Source organism: Pyxicephalus adspersus, chromosome 5 (assembly GCF_032062135.1).
Source record: "Pyxicephalus adspersus chromosome 5, UCB_Pads_2.0, whole genome shotgun sequence".
NCBI lineage: Eukaryota > Metazoa > Chordata > Amphibia > Anura > Pyxicephalidae > Pyxicephalus > Pyxicephalus adspersus.
In genome coordinates, this window is record NC_092862.1 from 104786321 (window position 1) to 104803936 (window position 17616).

Below are 17616 nucleotides of genomic sequence, written 5' to 3' on the forward strand. Positions count from 1 at the left end.
AAGCATTTTTGTGTAATGGACAGACAAATTGTAAAAAGCGATTAAATATTAACAATAATTAAAATTTATTTTGTTAGGTAAAGCTTTTTCATGTAGTAAATTCAGAAAGCCTGCTAGGTGGGCTTCCTGAATGGGTTTGGAGGCCTAATTAAATGTCTTGGCATTGAGTCTGAAGGACATTGGCAGATGTCCAGATAGAATTTTCCCCACTCGAACCATTTAATTGAAACCATAGGGAAGAAGAAAGGTTGTTGGCAAAGGAAAAAAAAGAACCCACAGGCAGGTTTTACTCTATTGGATATAAGCACACAAGGCAACAAAGCTGATAAAACAGGATTAGCAAAGCAGTTTAGTTGGATGTCACACACTGGGTGACATTCTCTATGGAAATGGAGTTTGGAAGGATTAACTTGCCTAGTATGAAGATGTAACAGACAATAAAGTGCTATTAACCCTTGTAATGCTGCAGAAATAATGTGTAATGGTGTTTGATCTACAGAGACCACATACTATTAGATTGCAGCAGTACCACTTCATAGAGACAATATACACAGCTATTTATTATGTCTGGCTACAGAACAGCTATGAACTCACCCTTATTTTGTCATTGTACACATATTGCTTTTATTTTAGTTAATAGGTATTCGTAATGATCTAAAGGCTTTGAACATGTTTTGCTATGTAATACAAAATTCATATCTTCACTAAGACACCCCGCCACCAACACCAATATTTCCATTATTAGTTGTACTACGTATGTAAATAAAAAGTAAAGTATTAGACAAAAAATGAAGAATGTATGTCGTACATGAGTAGGAAAACAGTCCACTGTGTTTAAGAGTTGCTAATCACAAAATTTTATGTAATTAATAGGAATTCAAAACCTGCTTGGCCCATATTTTACCAGCCTTTTGATAGTCCCAATTAGGTTTTTAAATGGCTAATTTAACTTTTTGTTTAATAGCCTGCTAGACACACAAATAGCAAATAACAGACTGGAAAAGTACAGTAAAAAAACTGAACTGTTACTTTAAACTGCACTTAGCGTAATTAGTGTACAGATGGTAAATAGAGGGTTGTTGCAGTAATCATTTCCTCCATGACCTTATGTCACAAGTGCATCTGAAGTCCAGGCATGCAGCTAAAGAAATGTCTATATTTTTTAGCAGACTTACAGGTATAGTGGCTTGTGAAGTATTGATCATGTGGCAATAACAAAAGTGACCCACAGCTTTCTCAATTTCAAGTTACTTCTGTAGTGCTGTCATAAAATGCATTAGCCCCATTTTCAGATCCTGATGTTTTTACACGTTTGTGACATGGAATCCAATCATGAGCTTTTTATGTTACAAAATTTTATTAATGAATAATATTTACTTCGTTCCTTGCAGGAAAAAGACAGACAATATGCTATTCTACACTATAGGATCCAGTATCCGAAAAAGGTATGTATCTGATGCTTCTTAACATAGATGGTGGTGGTCAAAAACCCAACTCATGTACATGCAGAGTAGGTAGTGCATGTAATAAAATGGAGTTGACATTTTATTAACTGTACAAATGTGATTTGACAGTAAAAAAAACCCTCAAAACTTGAGAAAGGCTCTCCAAGACTAGTGAAGATAGACCATTATGGAAGAACCTGGGTGAACCAGCAAACTTGGATGGAATGAATTTGGTCTAGGATAGGAAACATTTGCCAATCAAGAGCAAGTGATTTTAAGAAATCCATTCCAGACTGGCTGTCTCACCCAGGTTCTCCCATGACAGTCTATCTTCACCGGTCTTGGAGAACTAAAATAAAATCAGGCCCAATGTGCATCTGTGACGGTTCTCACTCATCCAGGTCCTGGTATATCTAGTAGTTCATTGTTCTTGCAATGTTGAAGATGTTTTGTAGCTTGTACAAGCCACTAACAAAAGCCAGGAAAATATCCCTGTATTTCTATCCACATGGGAAGTACCTAGGAATATGACAGGGCAGATGTCGAAAGTCTAAGAAAATGATGGCAGTTCCTAGTCCTTTTACTGTATATACTTACTGTACATAACTGAAGGTGTAAATTGTTTTCAAATCACCAAGAAATACTGGAAGAGGTTTAGATAAGTTGCAGAACCTAAAATATTACTTTGTGTGTGTGTGTGTATGTATATATATATATATATATATATAGTACAAGCTAAATTGAATGTGACTAGCTACAACTGAATAAGACATGGTGTAACCTAAAGAGTAATGAATCTTTTGCAAATAAAATGATTATAATAGATTTACCACATTGTTCAGATATTGCTTTGAACATAATGTTTTTTTTGTTCTCCAAATCCTTAATGCATGTCGTCGAGCTCGGCCGTACTCTCTACTCACCAGTGTATTTATAGGTTGTACTGTATACCTGTCATTGTTGTAACCTGTATCATTTAGTGGGCAGTGTTCTCCCCAGCCCATTTTAGCTGGGTGCACCACCCGGCACTTTTCAGCAACCACCCGGCTGTTTTCGGGTGGTTACTGAAGAGTTGGGTCACAATTCATGGGCTTCCACCCGCCTACAATTTCTTCCCACCCGGCTTAAAAAACTTTCTGGGTTAAGCATTGGTGGGTAGTAGTTTATAATAGAATATGTTGTGTCTTTATGCATATATGCAACAAAGGGTAAAATGTAATAACCTTTATAACCAATCTGGACGCCTTCATATGCTGGTCTTACTGTATTATAGATCTGAATTCTGATTGGTTGCTAGAGAGTTGCTTTCTGAGCCCATTGCTCTTTCTATCATGTTTCAAACAAAGGTCATTGTATATTAGCAACCTTTGGGAGATAGTGAGTGATGAAACACAACTGAATAAATGTTGCTTATGTATTTTCTTTATAGCATGCAGGGTTCACTTTGGTATTGGCAAGAGGCCGTTATACTCTGGTAAATAATCTATAAAACGTAATCAAATCTCTGCAGACCAAAAAGTGATCAAGTATTTATATACCATTCACAACAGGCTATAAAATTTTATTCAGCTGAATTCTCAAAGGCCACATTCTCCCTAAATTGGAACAAATGGATCAAAAAGCTTACAAATAAAATGTACCTTTTTGAATGTGCAAAGAAACATTCTGTTCTATGTAATTGGATTTCAGCTATTAGTTGACAGCTTGTATGAAAAAAGTTTGCCTTTTTTAGTGTTTTAATTAAAGTATAAAACTGTTTATGAAAACGCATGGAGACCTGGATTTCAGAGACCACATACAGGTTCTATCTGACCTAATTCTTCAGATGTACAATATTTTAGTGTCACTGGCCACAATCAAACATGCAGGTCAGGAAAGTCTAGGCGAAGTATAAATTTGTAAATTCAAAATCTCACCCAATCATAGTCAGCACCCACATGTCCGCACCCACAGTGTCTAGTGCTTAACTTTGATCTTTTTATTTTGGTCTACTCCCTATAAATGGTTGAGTAAATAAAAAAGTTACTACCAAAGGCTCACAAGAAAGCGCAGGATGCCAACATGTAGATCCTGGAACACTATTATCATTATACAGTATATACACCATCATATTACACAGTGCTGTACAAAGTCCATAGTTGTGTCACTAACTGTCCCTCAAAGGAGCTCACAATCTAATGTCCCTACCATAATCATATGTGATTAATGTAGTCTAAGGTCAATTATTGGGGAGAAGCCAATTAACCTAACTGCATGTTTTTGGGATGTGGGAGGAAACCGGAGTACCTGAAGGAAACCCATGCAGACACAGGGAGAACCTGCAAACTCCATGCAGATAATGTCCTGGCTGGGGATCGAACCTGGGACCTAGCGCTGCAAAGGCTGGAGTGCTAACCCCTGAGCCACCGTGCTACCCCTACACTACATTGCCAATGCTGATATAATTGTCTTGTGGTTATGGTTCAAAGGAAGATTGATTTGCTTAAAATGGTGATCTGGAAGATGAAAAATATTCTGCCACATGATGGGTGGGGGAGAATTTAAATACAATTTTTCTAAATGCTTTGATGAATGATATGATTTTTTTTTTTATCATGTATACCTTTTTTATTAAAAATATTTTAACATTTCCTAACATACATATACTAACAAAATATATTTAAGATAATAAATATTTAGGTTAATATGTGTAAAAATACTATATTTCTTTATTCAGTGCTTCCACATATACAAAGGTTATTTTGATAACATGTAGGTGAATATAAACTATAACTTTTGCTTTATAAGCTTATTAGCTGTTTGTGAGCAGAAATTTGTAGCAATTTCTAGGGAAATACTATCCCAGGTTTGCTGGATCACCCAGATTCACTGATGAAAGTGATAGCTTTAATAAATTAGGGCCTTTGTGTTCAGGTGCTTTCATTGCTTGTCACCCATCATTAACTATAACATACAGCCTTGTTTAGTCATTTCAGTTACTTTTTACTGACAGTTTTTTAAACAACAGTTCATAGCATATAAAATCATTCCAGAACCTGCTTATTAATGTTAGATATTGTTAGCCATACATTAGGTTCTATCATGTTTTCTATAATGTTAAAGGCACACTCCATTCAAGGCTGGAGAATAAAGCTGAACTGTTGGAAGAACTGTTTAGTGGGTCACATTCTGCACTTGAACGGGTATTCGCTCACTTTTACTAGGGCATGATAGAACTAGGGTGAAACTCATTATGTCTTGCTCATTGTAATGCAGCACAGTGCAATGCTCATTGTGTTGCATTAAAGAAATGTCAGTATTAAACTGGAAAGGTAGATAGGGTTCTGGGATGGCTAATTCCTGTGAAACACATTGGATGGAGCAGGAAGTAAATGCAGGACTATAACTACAAATTGCTCTGGTTGCCCCCATTCAGTGAACCTTCCAGGACTGCCTGGCCAGTACAAAACAAAGTAACAAATGCATGTTCTTGCATTCTGCCATTCAACCAGAAAGCAACCAACAAATATTGGCAATGTATACTAAACAGCCTACGCTGCCACCAATGTGTACACAGTATAAATGGATAAGTTCCCACATAATACTGTGCCTTGTAAGGGCAGCTTAAGTGATTCCCATGGTGTACAAACCAGTAACTGTAAATTGTAGAGATGGATGTCAGCCTTGCAGATGTCTTTTTGGTATGTTTTTGAAACCTAGTCATAAATCCAATCTGAAAAAATAAAAATGAATTTTTTAGTAAAGCTTTGATGTATAATGTAACACTATATTTTTGTCTTTCTTTACACAGATTTATGCCAAGGGCACTTACTGAAGTCATATCTGTTATCATGGAGTGCATAAATGAAGTATCCACAAGAGCATGGTATGGTGAAGCAGCTGGTGTTGTGAATCAGGCCGTGACCAGTCAACTACCGGCTACTTCACAACACCAGGGTTGCGCCACACCCCTACCTCCATCAAAAATTCCATAAACCTGGATTATTCAACATCAATTATAAAGATTCCTTTTGCTTTATAGCTAATCTGCTTTATACAGATTTACACCTAAAGATATTCTGATTGCTGTTTCACTGCATAAAAATATTAATGGTTTGTTGGGCCCTGCAGCAACTTAGGTCAATAAAAATGCAGCACCAGGGTTCTTCTTTTTTGCTTCCTTTTTATGTGTTTTGAGAATTTCGGGTCTCTATCAATGCAAATTTTATATAACGCATGTGCTAATGTTCTGTACCAGCACCATATTCATTCATATTCATATGAAATATTTAATGTTGAATTTGCTAATTGGTAAAATTATTGATATAGTTGGATTCTCTCATGGACTGGATGTAAATTTTTCCAAAACGCAAAAGATTATTTACTGCATTTATATTCAGTAAGTGTATGTAAAGAATTGTTTCCAATTTTTTCTAAAGACACCTGCAGTACTTACACTGGTCGCTTTATCCCATGTTTTGCAGCATAGTTATTAACATATGTTCCAGTAACATCTGGCAGAACCGGCATTTTACCGCATATTGTTGCAGCTTATCAGTATGAATAGCCTTAGATGGATTTTTGTGTAGTCAAGCTGTTTAAATTCTGCACAACTCAGATACCCTTAGCATTACACCAAAATGCAATCATTATTACTGTAAATTAAAGTTCTGATTAGTTTATTACAAATGTTTATGTATTGTTTTGTTGTATAAGTAATAATAACTGCTTACAAAGTTAATACATGCTTTTCTCTGAGAATTTAATTATTTTCTTGGATGTAGTTACTGTAAAAAGTAATTGCAAGATATGTGACAATTATAGACATATTTATATATACTTCTTATATTTATATATATATTCTTGAAATATTATGCATATATTAATATGTAAATAATATTTACATATAATTTAAAATTATTTTTTCTCAGCGAGGCCAATGTGACAGTAGTGAGCCTGTTGCTGGTGTCAATTAACCATCAATCTGATCATATAATTGTGCAGCATAGACCCTGCTGGTATGCATCACTTTTTTGCTAAGGCGTTATTCATCCAAAAAGTTAACTCTGGATAATGTTGTGAGGAAGAATATGACATCCTAATGATTCAGCTAGTACAGGAGAGACACATGCAAACAGATACATTTTTGTATTTCTTGCCGTGTTCTGCCCAGTGATCCTGCCACTGCTGAGTTTTCTAATGAGGATTACTTTGGCCTAACAGTGGTTTAAGGAGCACTCTTTAAAAAAAAAAAAAATGAAACCCCTAATACACAGCACACAATCTGCGGGCTTAATAATATCCATGAGTATGTACATCCATCATGTACTATGTCCATCAATGTACACAAAGTTTGTAATTCATATTTAATTATCTTACTGAACAAGCTGTGTTTTGTTAAACATACTCTAGTCAAATACAGTATCTTGTAGTATTATTTGGATACGTTGGATATTTGGAGGTTCTTTATACAGTATTTGCCTCACCAGTAGTTCTAAAGATACCCATTCTGGTATACAATATTGTGTGCATACCCATCAGCCATCTTTACTGAAACAATACACCTTTAATGAAGAGATTTGGGCATCCTTCGCAGTACTTAAAGGGGATTAACTAAAGGATAAAATGTGGGTGAATCAAATTATAGGACCGCATGGCATGCTCTGGGGGATGTTTTGAGGAGGAGGACATGGGACAATGCTTTACACATAGGTTGCCATGGTAACAGAGTGAAGATGCAGCATTCACTGGCAGCATTCTTAAACTGCATGCTGGGCTTCCCTTTTTTAATACCCACAAAAGCCTTGTTTAGAACAGTATTAATTTCCTATTTTTCTCGAATCACAGCTGAACTTTTGATAGAGGTTTTTGCATAGACACAAACTGTTTAATTACTTGCAATATGCATATGAATAGTAAGTCCCGCGTAGCTTACTTCTTGAGTGGCTGGTTGAGTGGTCATGTGCATTTATCTGGATCAGGTGTTCTCAAATATGTCCTCACCTGCCAAGCCCCGAAGACCTCCAGGGGTCCCCTCAGCTCTTGTAAGCATCAATGCCAAACAGAAAATATTGCTTAGTTTTCCTGTTAACCCGTATTATCTGTGATTTATAGTTAGACAGAAAAGAAATAAATGTTACTTTAAAAATGCACGTTTAAGATCAAACAGTGGGCTTAGAGTTTTAAGTATGAATACAGTAGTATTTACTTTTTTTTAATTTTGGCAGATGGATACATACATTTTTATTCTACCTATGTAAAACAAAATAGTTTCCCCCAAACAGACATACTTTCATGTAAAGAGAATGCCCTTGTGATAGACCTTCATGTAGAGGGACTGACATGTTTAGGGATCTGAAGACAGAATACCCTTGTAAGAGGCATCCATATGTTTATTGATCTTGAGAGAAAATGATAAGATTCCTTGTTGGGAAACTGCCATGATTAGATGCCTGGAGGGAAAACATTTGTGAGAGGCTCCAATATGGAGAGACTGTTTGAAGACCTGGAAAAAGAATACCCTTCTGATGATCTACCATATGAAGAGACTGCCATGTTTAGAGACGTGAAGAGAGAATACCCTTGTGATGGTCCACCAAATAAAGAGACTACCATGTTTACAGACCTGGAGAAGAATGCCAATGTGAAAGGCTTCAATAGGGAGAGACTGATCTGAATCGACTGCATTATTAGAAAAAAACTTGTTAAAAGGTGACTGTAAGAGTGACTTCCAGGTTAAAATATTGCAACTTACTAAGCTGTACAGGGCATTATTACAATGCTAATGTTATCCAGTGTAAAACACACGTTCCTGCTCTGTAGTGTAGAATGTAGGGCACCCTGCCATTGCAGCATGACTCACAGATCAAGCATGCTCACATTCTCAATTATTTAAATGCAAAGAATAATTATGTACAGTAACCCCATAGCAGCTAATCCGTAATTATTTTTATTGGTACAGCGCAGGCTGAGTAGCAAGGGAAAATTAGTAAGGCTACCCTATTCATATAAATAAAACGTTATGACCATACACACATTTCTGTTACCCATAAAAATGGCAATTGTACTATACCTGCTAAAATGCTAAGAAAGCCTTCAATTTCTGTTTTTTTATTTATAAATAACAGTGATAAACTACAGAAACATTTCAAAAAATCTTTAGTGCAATAGTTTTTCACAATGCTGAAACTTTCAGTTGATACGTTTAGTACTGACCATTTAGCTGAGTTGTTAAAGAAGCTCAAGAAATCTTTTTTCTGTAAATATTTATAATGCTAGAAAAATTTAGATACAATCTAATAGTTGTAATCCAAAAAAGAAAAAAACATATTTAGCGGGAATGGTGATTACTTGCAGTGTTTGCTTATGCTGTTCTAATCCTTTAAAAATTTTGCAGTGTCATCGAGTGAGACTTGAAAATATTTACCTGACTTAAACTGCTTGTTTATAACAAATTAAAAAAGTTTTCCACTTCTTTAAAACAACATGACAATAAATGTTTTTCTTGTATTTATTTCATAATAACAAATGGAACATGATGTATATGTGTTCCATTGTAATAGGAATATTATTTGACAGAAGCACTAAAAGAACATCTTTCTTTTCAATGTAGAACATTCTGCTTTAAGATGAGTGCCCGAGGCTGTACTCCAGTTTGCCAGCACGCTAGAATTCCGATGCAGCAATAAATGATCATGCAGGGTGGCACAGTGCAACAGAGGGATGGTGATATGTGTCTGCCAGACTGGCATATTAGTGCGGGCAAGCTGTATCACAGCCAACGGTGTTCTTTCTGAATGACTCTGTTATTCCTGGCATTACTGAAGCACCGACCTGGAAACTCACCATGCTTGATTGGCACAAGACATGCACTAGGCATCATCTCTGCTGGATTTAGGAAGCAGATTGATAAACAAGCAGAAATTCCTGCTAAGTCATTTCCCAGTACACCTAGTGTTCACAAAAAATACATATTCATTTAGAGGTCGATGTACAGATCATCAAACAACATGTACTATATTTTAACAATAAACACAGGAAATCTAAGCAAATATTAGTGGAATCTGGTCTGCACATATCACTAATAAAATGTATGTATAATATACATACACGCGTGTGTGTGTGTGTGTGTGTGTGTATATATATATATATAAATATATATATATACATATTTTACACATACATTATATATATTTTATTAGTGATATGTGCAGACCAGATTACACTAATATCTTTCTCTCTCTCTCTCTCTCTCTCTATATATATATATATATATATATTTAAATCAACTGTCACAATATATAGCATTTTTTTATGAAATTCACCAGGATACACTCTGCCAGCATATCTGTTAGGGCTGCATCCCCTGGCAGGTGACGCAGGATTACCTGGAGCACCACAATAATGGATGATGGGCCGGTGACCCTGGTGGCCACCGGACTACTTTGCTGTAGGGAGAACACCAGGTCGTGGCCCCCCGGCTTTCCCCACCTGGGGCGATCAGGTACTCAGATGACAGAAGGAAGTACAGTCGAGGCGGACTGATGGACTGAGCAGGTGGCAGACAAGCATAATCCACGTACAGGCACAGGTCAGGAATCCAAAAGGGCACAAAATGGCAGTGTGTGACAACTCACAAGTAACAAGGCTGAGGATCCAGCAACTAGAGCCTGGAATCAGGGAGTTATAAATTCAGCTAGCAGCCAATAGCAGGACAAGGTTGGAACCAGGAACTACTCTGCTCATTGGCAGCTCGCATTTCCTGAAATACCCTTCAGCTACGCACAGCCTTAGAGAAAGTGCAGGGAATGCTGAAAAAAGGCACATCTTTGCACAGCTAAAGGGAAGCTGAGGATGCTGCTGGACAGATGATCTGCAGGCTAAGTGGTAACAATATCTAAGTATAGGTAGTCCCCGGGTTACATACAAGCTAGAGACTAGGTTTGTTCTTAGGTTGAATTTGTATGTAAGTAGGAACAGGTACATTATTTTAATAAATGCAATTAGGATAGATGTTTGTCTCAACATTATTAGGCAGCATGGTGTCAGTTACTGTATAAAATCCTCACTGTCAGTTATTCACAAACAAAACAAAAAAAAATAAAACTTTTTGGAGAGCCTAGACATTCATTACCGTCTGGAGCAAGCTGTGCTTTGATATACAAAAAGAAACAACTACATAGTTTGCCTTGGTCATTAAACAGTTACAAGAGGCTGCAGAAAGAGCTCAGTCCTTAGGATCACCCACAACCTCAGCTGTATTTAGCAAAAAATTTCTTCTGCAAGTCTGAAAACTGCCCTTCCCCCTTCAAGCCTCCATCCTGCACAGGACTGAGCAGGGAAGCCCCGTTCGTACCTAGGAGGCATCTGTATGTCGAATTTACTTAACCCGGGTAGTGCCGGGTTAAGTAAATTCTTAACTCGAATAGTGCGTAATGTACTAAGTGCGATGGATTAACTAAAGAGTGGCTAAAAGAGCTCCCAGGAGCACAAAGAGGTACAACAAATTTGGTGCATACACATGTGGTTCATTTACAAGAAAATAGAAGACAAAAACATGACAAAATGCTGCCTGTCTAACATCTAACTAGCATGCAGACTCCTGACTAACAGGACCATTGTATATATAAAATATTCAAGTTTAATTTACAAACACTAAGAGTGTACAAAAAACATCATTCACATTATTGTCTTTTTGAGTTGTCAAAAAAAAAAACTTTATTTGACATCATACATGATACATCAATTCAATGTCTGTCCAGGTATCTGGTAAGTTTCATTCATGTTCAAGTTTCATGTTCCTTGCAGGCTTGGCTCGTTACCTTGCGGTCAACCCAACTGCATTCATGCATGCAGAAATACCTACCTTCCTGAATCAGACCATGTAATCTTACCAGCCTGCTCCCATACAAGGTAATACCAAGTTTATAACCATGTTGCTGGTTTTTCCGCAAATAGAATCATGGAAGACAAACCATAACTCAGGAGTGCATTTAGTTTATGAAGTCATCCATAACATTAGGCAGTAATACTTTAGAGTTTTTGAAGCAGTAATTCCCAAAAAAACTCCTAAAAAGGAGGATGAAGAATTTAGACCAATACGCCTATTTAATGTACAGCGCCACAAAATATGTTGGTGCTATATAAATACTGTTTATTCTTAATAATAATAAAAAAAAACGAATACCTATGTATCAGAGGACAGGACCAGAATGTATGAAACATAAGACTCACTATGTACACGTATTCTGGAGTGTAGTCCAGCCAATCTTTTGCACGTCCCGGACCACTAAATGCACAGACCCTGGACCGTTCATGTATGGGGAGCTGTGTGTCACTCAAAGGGGAAGAAACTTCCCCCTAGAGTGACATCATGATGCCAGAACCCTCGCACTCTCTCATCGCAGGCTTAGACCTGATGGGCGGGTTGTGTCTCTAGCTGCCCTGGGCCTGTGGACCTGTGATGTCTCCGGGAGACGTGGTCTGCAGCTCTGACCTGTGCGCCCCCCCCAAGCAGGGTCCTTCCCCTGACCCTGTTGGTGGGTGCACCAGCCAGAGCCGCTGCCCACCTGTCAGCCCACCTGACATTCCTTCCGGGGGTTGGGGACCCCGGTATAGATAACAACATTTTTTAATTATATCAGTTTATCAAATAATTGAACCAGACATGTTCCACATTGTTTTACCCCACCCCCAATATGTGCATTTTTTAAAAGAATTACCAAAAGGCTGATAGCCCAATGATTGAAGCTGATGTTAGATGTTTGTAGAATATTTGAATATTTAGAGTCCCAAATCAGGCTATTAAGGTAACTATGTTTGACCACCACACAAAAAGAGACAAACTATGTTCATATATCATGCTGTGATAGATGATTCATAAAAAAACGTAGTCTATTTTTTTCAACTTTCAAAAGCCTGGAAAGATGTTATGGTGGAAAAGTTGCAAGACGTATTTGACATTCCACCAAGCAGAATCAAGGTGACAATGTACTTCCTTTAGGTTCAAACTAAAACATAGGGGGAGCATCAAGAAAACAAGGTTCTGTAATGCCTTGTCAAAGCTAAACTATTGGATAACAGAGAACCCTACGATGGACAGTCTAGTGCAGAAGGAAACAGTAGTTAGTAGAAAGATACTTTTCTGTGAATTACAACATATGCAAGATGACATGGATAAACTATTTCATTGAAATAGCTTTCTAGATAAGTTCTTATTAAAGGCACTAAAGAGAAAAAAGAATTTAGGAAAAAAATATAATTATCATAAATGAAATTCAGATATAATGAGACCCACAACTATAATTTGGTTTCAGAATTATCAAAGAATGAGGTCACAGTGAGAAAGCAAAATTAGAATACAAGCATTACAACTTCGTTTGCTGCTGGAAAGATTCTGTCTGTCTGCACTGAGCACACTTATTGTTCAATAGCTAGATTCCCCTAAAATGTCTCAGGCTCTCTCTTTCTCCCCATTGCATTACACCACATTGCATTACACCACATTGCTTCAAGACTCCCTGTAATGGACTTTTTACAACTTTATCTTTACAGGTCTAATTGTAACCAACTCTGAATGTAATAATAAATACCTCTAGCCCTTGTTGCATTGGCTACTGTCCTTACATGTGTTACTGGCCTTCTCTGCACAGGTTACAGTTACTATGGCTCTGTCTTATAATTTTCCCTACCCTCTTATTTATATCTGGTATCCCCACATACATTGCCAACTACCAATTTACTTCACAGTATTTCAGAAGCTCTGTTTGTAGACATACGCTTTGCATATGATATACGCTTCAGAATAATGACAATACACTACCCAGGCCTTTTTCCTAGTCTATAAAGGGGTACACACATTTAAAAAAGGCAACATCGAAAAATATATCTGATGGGGGTTAACAAGCCTCGACAAAACCGCTTAATGCAAGTGGAACAGCCAGGTTTTTTTTTTAGAATGTTGTCTTTTTATATATATACCCTTACATTTGTATAACCCTATCTATTTCACAGAATTGTAGAAATGTTATGATATAAAGAAAGCAGAAATACAATATTAATTACATAATTAAAGCAGAACTTACACTTTTTACAATTAAAAAATTATATTTACTTTCACTGTACTTCCCTCGATCCCTCCGCAATTGGATTTGATTGGGTCCCTGTCCTGGATTCTTTCTTCGTTTTGGTAAGGAGGAACCAGTGGGCCATCTTCTTCCGGGTTCTGCTTACGTCAGACGATCTTGCGCAGGCACGAGATCAGGTGACATTCCACCTATAAATGTAAAAATAAAGTTTACATGATGTATGTTTCCCAGGAGCTGTGGTTTCCCAATTAGTTTTTACCATCGCAACAATAAAAAAAGAAAGGAGGGGCTTCCTCTTTTTTTAAAGCGTTTAAGGGGAACAAAAAAGCAGACACATTATTACTTTATAATAAGGGATTATCTACCATTTTATATAAAGTAAAAATGTGGTGATAGGTCCACTCTAAGAAGCTAAGCATTAATTTTAATTCACAAAGACTTTAGCTTCTAAAGCTGAAAAATATTCCCCAAAGCATTTACAAAGCTTTCAGCAAGGTTGGAGCAGCTTTCTTAATCAGAACTGCTGGAAGTTTCCTAGTTGTTGCCTATAAAAGTTTGGTTAAAGCAAAAGCAGACACTTACCTCTCTAGACTAGAGCTAAAAGTGCTTCATGAGATTCATGGAGAGTGCTTGAAACTTGATAAAAGCTTTGTGAATGCTTGTTAGAGGGCCACTAATACGACTAATGGCATTTCCATTGAACTGATTATTTAACTAAATCTAAGGCAGTTAGTAGTTAGCAGAGTCTGGTTTAAAAACTGTCACCATATCCTAATGTCAAGAGTCCTGAATGGTTCAGAAATATAGGTGTAACAGGTAAAGAGCTTGAGTAATTGTTTTACTGCACCCCTCTGAAATATGAACTAATCACAAAGTCTGGCAGATCAAATACATGCACAGGGTCTGGTTTATTAAAGCTTTCCAAGACTGGAAAAGATAGACTAACATGGGAGAATCTGGGTAATATGGCAAAGCTGGAATGAACCTGGTCCAGGATTGAAAACATTTGCTAACTAATAGGAAATGACTTACAAGAAATCCATTATAGGTTTGCCAGATTATTTAGCATCAGCAACAGTGATGCATAAACAGAGAAGCAGGGTGGTTGCCCTGGATAAGGAAGTGTGTTGAGGCAATAAAACACCTTTCTTTTGTATCATCTCTATAACATATTAGGCGTTTTGTAGTTCACAGAGAGAACTGAGATCATTGCCTAATAACCACGCAGCACAGGCAGAGATCACATGAAGTTACAAATCTATTAGATATTTACCAGGAAAAAAGATATTTTTTTGCATTTACTAAACAGATACCAAATTAACTCTGTGACTAGTAAAGATCAAACTGCTATGATGATTTTGACTGGTCATGACCAGTGTCAGAAACACAAATTATGCATTGTACAACAGTATATTTAATAACACAATGTTCTCCTATTTACAAAACCACTTTTGGAAAATAAAAGCATGAATTGAATGTTACTATAAGCAAGTGACACAACTTGGTAATACGATTGTGGATTTTCAGACTGGGATTTCTTGTGAACTGCTGATATCAGCCTCCCAGATGGGATGTGAAGTTGGAGAAAAGAGTTATTAGTGCTGCTTCTATGAGATAGAAATTCTCACTGGGAGTTGTCAGGATGATGCAGACTTCTTTCTATGCAGGGCACACTTGAGGTCTTTCAAAGAGAGTCGGTGAAAGTGGAGCATGGCAACATGTCATAAATGACAGCAGCCAGGAACAAGTGGTGTCTTTCTAAACTATGTGACAAAGAATGCTCTGATGTTATTTATAATGAAAAAGAAAATAGAGACTGCATTATGTTGCACTATATATTATTTATGGGAGGCACGAGGGACTTTTAAATGTGATGGTTATATATTACTTTGTCTACCTTTCCATCCTAAAACACATTAATCTCATCTGTATTTCCAATCTTTTTTAAAATATTCTATCTACTCTTTTTTAGTTCAATATAGACTTTGTTCAAGCTACGTAAAAAACTTAAAAAGTGTTTTTTAAACCCTCACTAACCCCTGTAGCTGCATTGTGGTAAAATTCATCCTCACAGCAAATGCACTGAAGTTGTTCCAAGCTATGATTTTAGCAGCTGAGTTCAGCCTGTTACTCCCTCCCAATCTGCCTGCTCTGTGTTAACATTAGAGTTCACAAAGCTTGAAATCTTCCAAGCCACTGCTGAGTAGGAGAGCGTGGGTAGCTGAAAAGAGGGTGGTTTATGTTGCATCATACATCATTTTTGAAGTAATGAGAACTTTTTGAATTACAGTGCCATGCAAACATAAATCCACTATGTTTTTTCTTCAGGAATGGTGTCCTTGGGACGATGGGAAATGTTGGATTTGCACCGCACATGGCATTTCCCATGATTGTGAAAAAAATCAATTTTAGTACAATTTTGACTAGAGAACCTTCTTATGTGCCACATGCTGCTGGGCAAATTCAAAGGGCTTCATTCTCAAAGAGCATTCCGTCAAACCTCAATTCCCTTGTGGGAATCCACCAGGTCCTTGTATCAATTGCCAAAATTGTGTTTTTCCTTAAGCAGTTTTTATCTGGACACTGCTCTGTGGAGTCACCAGTTTAGAAGATAGAAATAACTAAGCAAAGATACTCTTCTCTCAGCTGTGGACCTTTGCAGATCATTCAGTGTTATCCTTGGTGATTGAAGAATTGGTTGTTGGCTTCTAATAGAAATAAACCAAATGTAGCCCAAATCGGAACACTAGTTGTGAACTAATTCATTAGTTTCAAATGATTGATTGAATTAAACTGAATTGCACCACATCGGTTGCAAGTATACAGGCAAGGGATAGTTTTTTTTAAAAAAACTTTACTGCTGGTTAAAAACATGTACATACTTGAATGTCTTTGGTATGTGGTATAAAAAATGTCCACTGTAATGACCAATATGATGTTATCAAAGCAGTACATAGCAATGTGCCATAGACTGTACTACTGGATTACTATTTTCCCAGCAGGACTACATGTTTGCATATGTAACTCAAACCCAAATGTAACACAAAGTCAGACTGTAATACATATTTATCTATGAAGAATATAAAACTCGTACCTGTTTGATCACCTATTATAGTAAACTGAAGTTATCAACAAGAACATAAACTGTCCTTTTCTATAATATATTTGAGACCTACAGAACACCTAAGCTAAATCATGGAATATGTTTTATGTTGTTTCAGTGCCAATTTTCAGTATCAGTGCCCATGCTTATGTTTGTCAATGTAAAAATATTGTAGTTGGAAGCAGTTTCATACAAAGCTTATACTTTAACATTATGAGGCTTTTAGTGGAACATATGAAGTCTGTGGTGAATGTAAACTAAAAACACACATATGATACAGGATGAATGAAATCCCATCTTTCTGAATATAAGAAATGTCTGGGACAGGCATGTTAACATTTGCTAAGCTACAGACAATCTAAATATTAAATGTTTAGATTTCTTTTTTAAATAGATCATATCTGAAATTAGGCAAGTATCCCAGTTTTGTATATTAAAAATATATCTGTATTAATATGACAAATCATAACCATGAGAATTAAATCCATATTCTTTTAAAATGACTCTCGTCGAATACAAAATGATACTGATAGACTAAATATAATTTGCGTTGCATAATTTATAGAAATCATTATATATATATATATATATTTTTTTTCTAGGCCACAAATACAACAGCATTTTACTGAAATTGAAATGGTATCCATGGCAACACTAATTGCTTCATCTTTTAACTGATTAAATGCATATATTCTTCCAAACTGAACTCACAAAAATTCAAGTGTAAGCATAATTTTGTACTTGGTTATATAATGGAAAATAAAGCATACTAAGGAAAATACCAATGACAATAAAAAAGATACCACCAAGATTTTATGTATAGGATATGGATAGCTGTGTATTACAGTCTGATTGTTTAAGATCCTACTTGATTTTACAGAAATCTGCATTTGTGTGAAATATATAGGATACATTCATATACCGTCATATATTTTAAATTTGGTTTTATTAAACAGTCATAAATGGAGAATTTCTTCATAGGGCACGTATTGGGGGGGGGGGG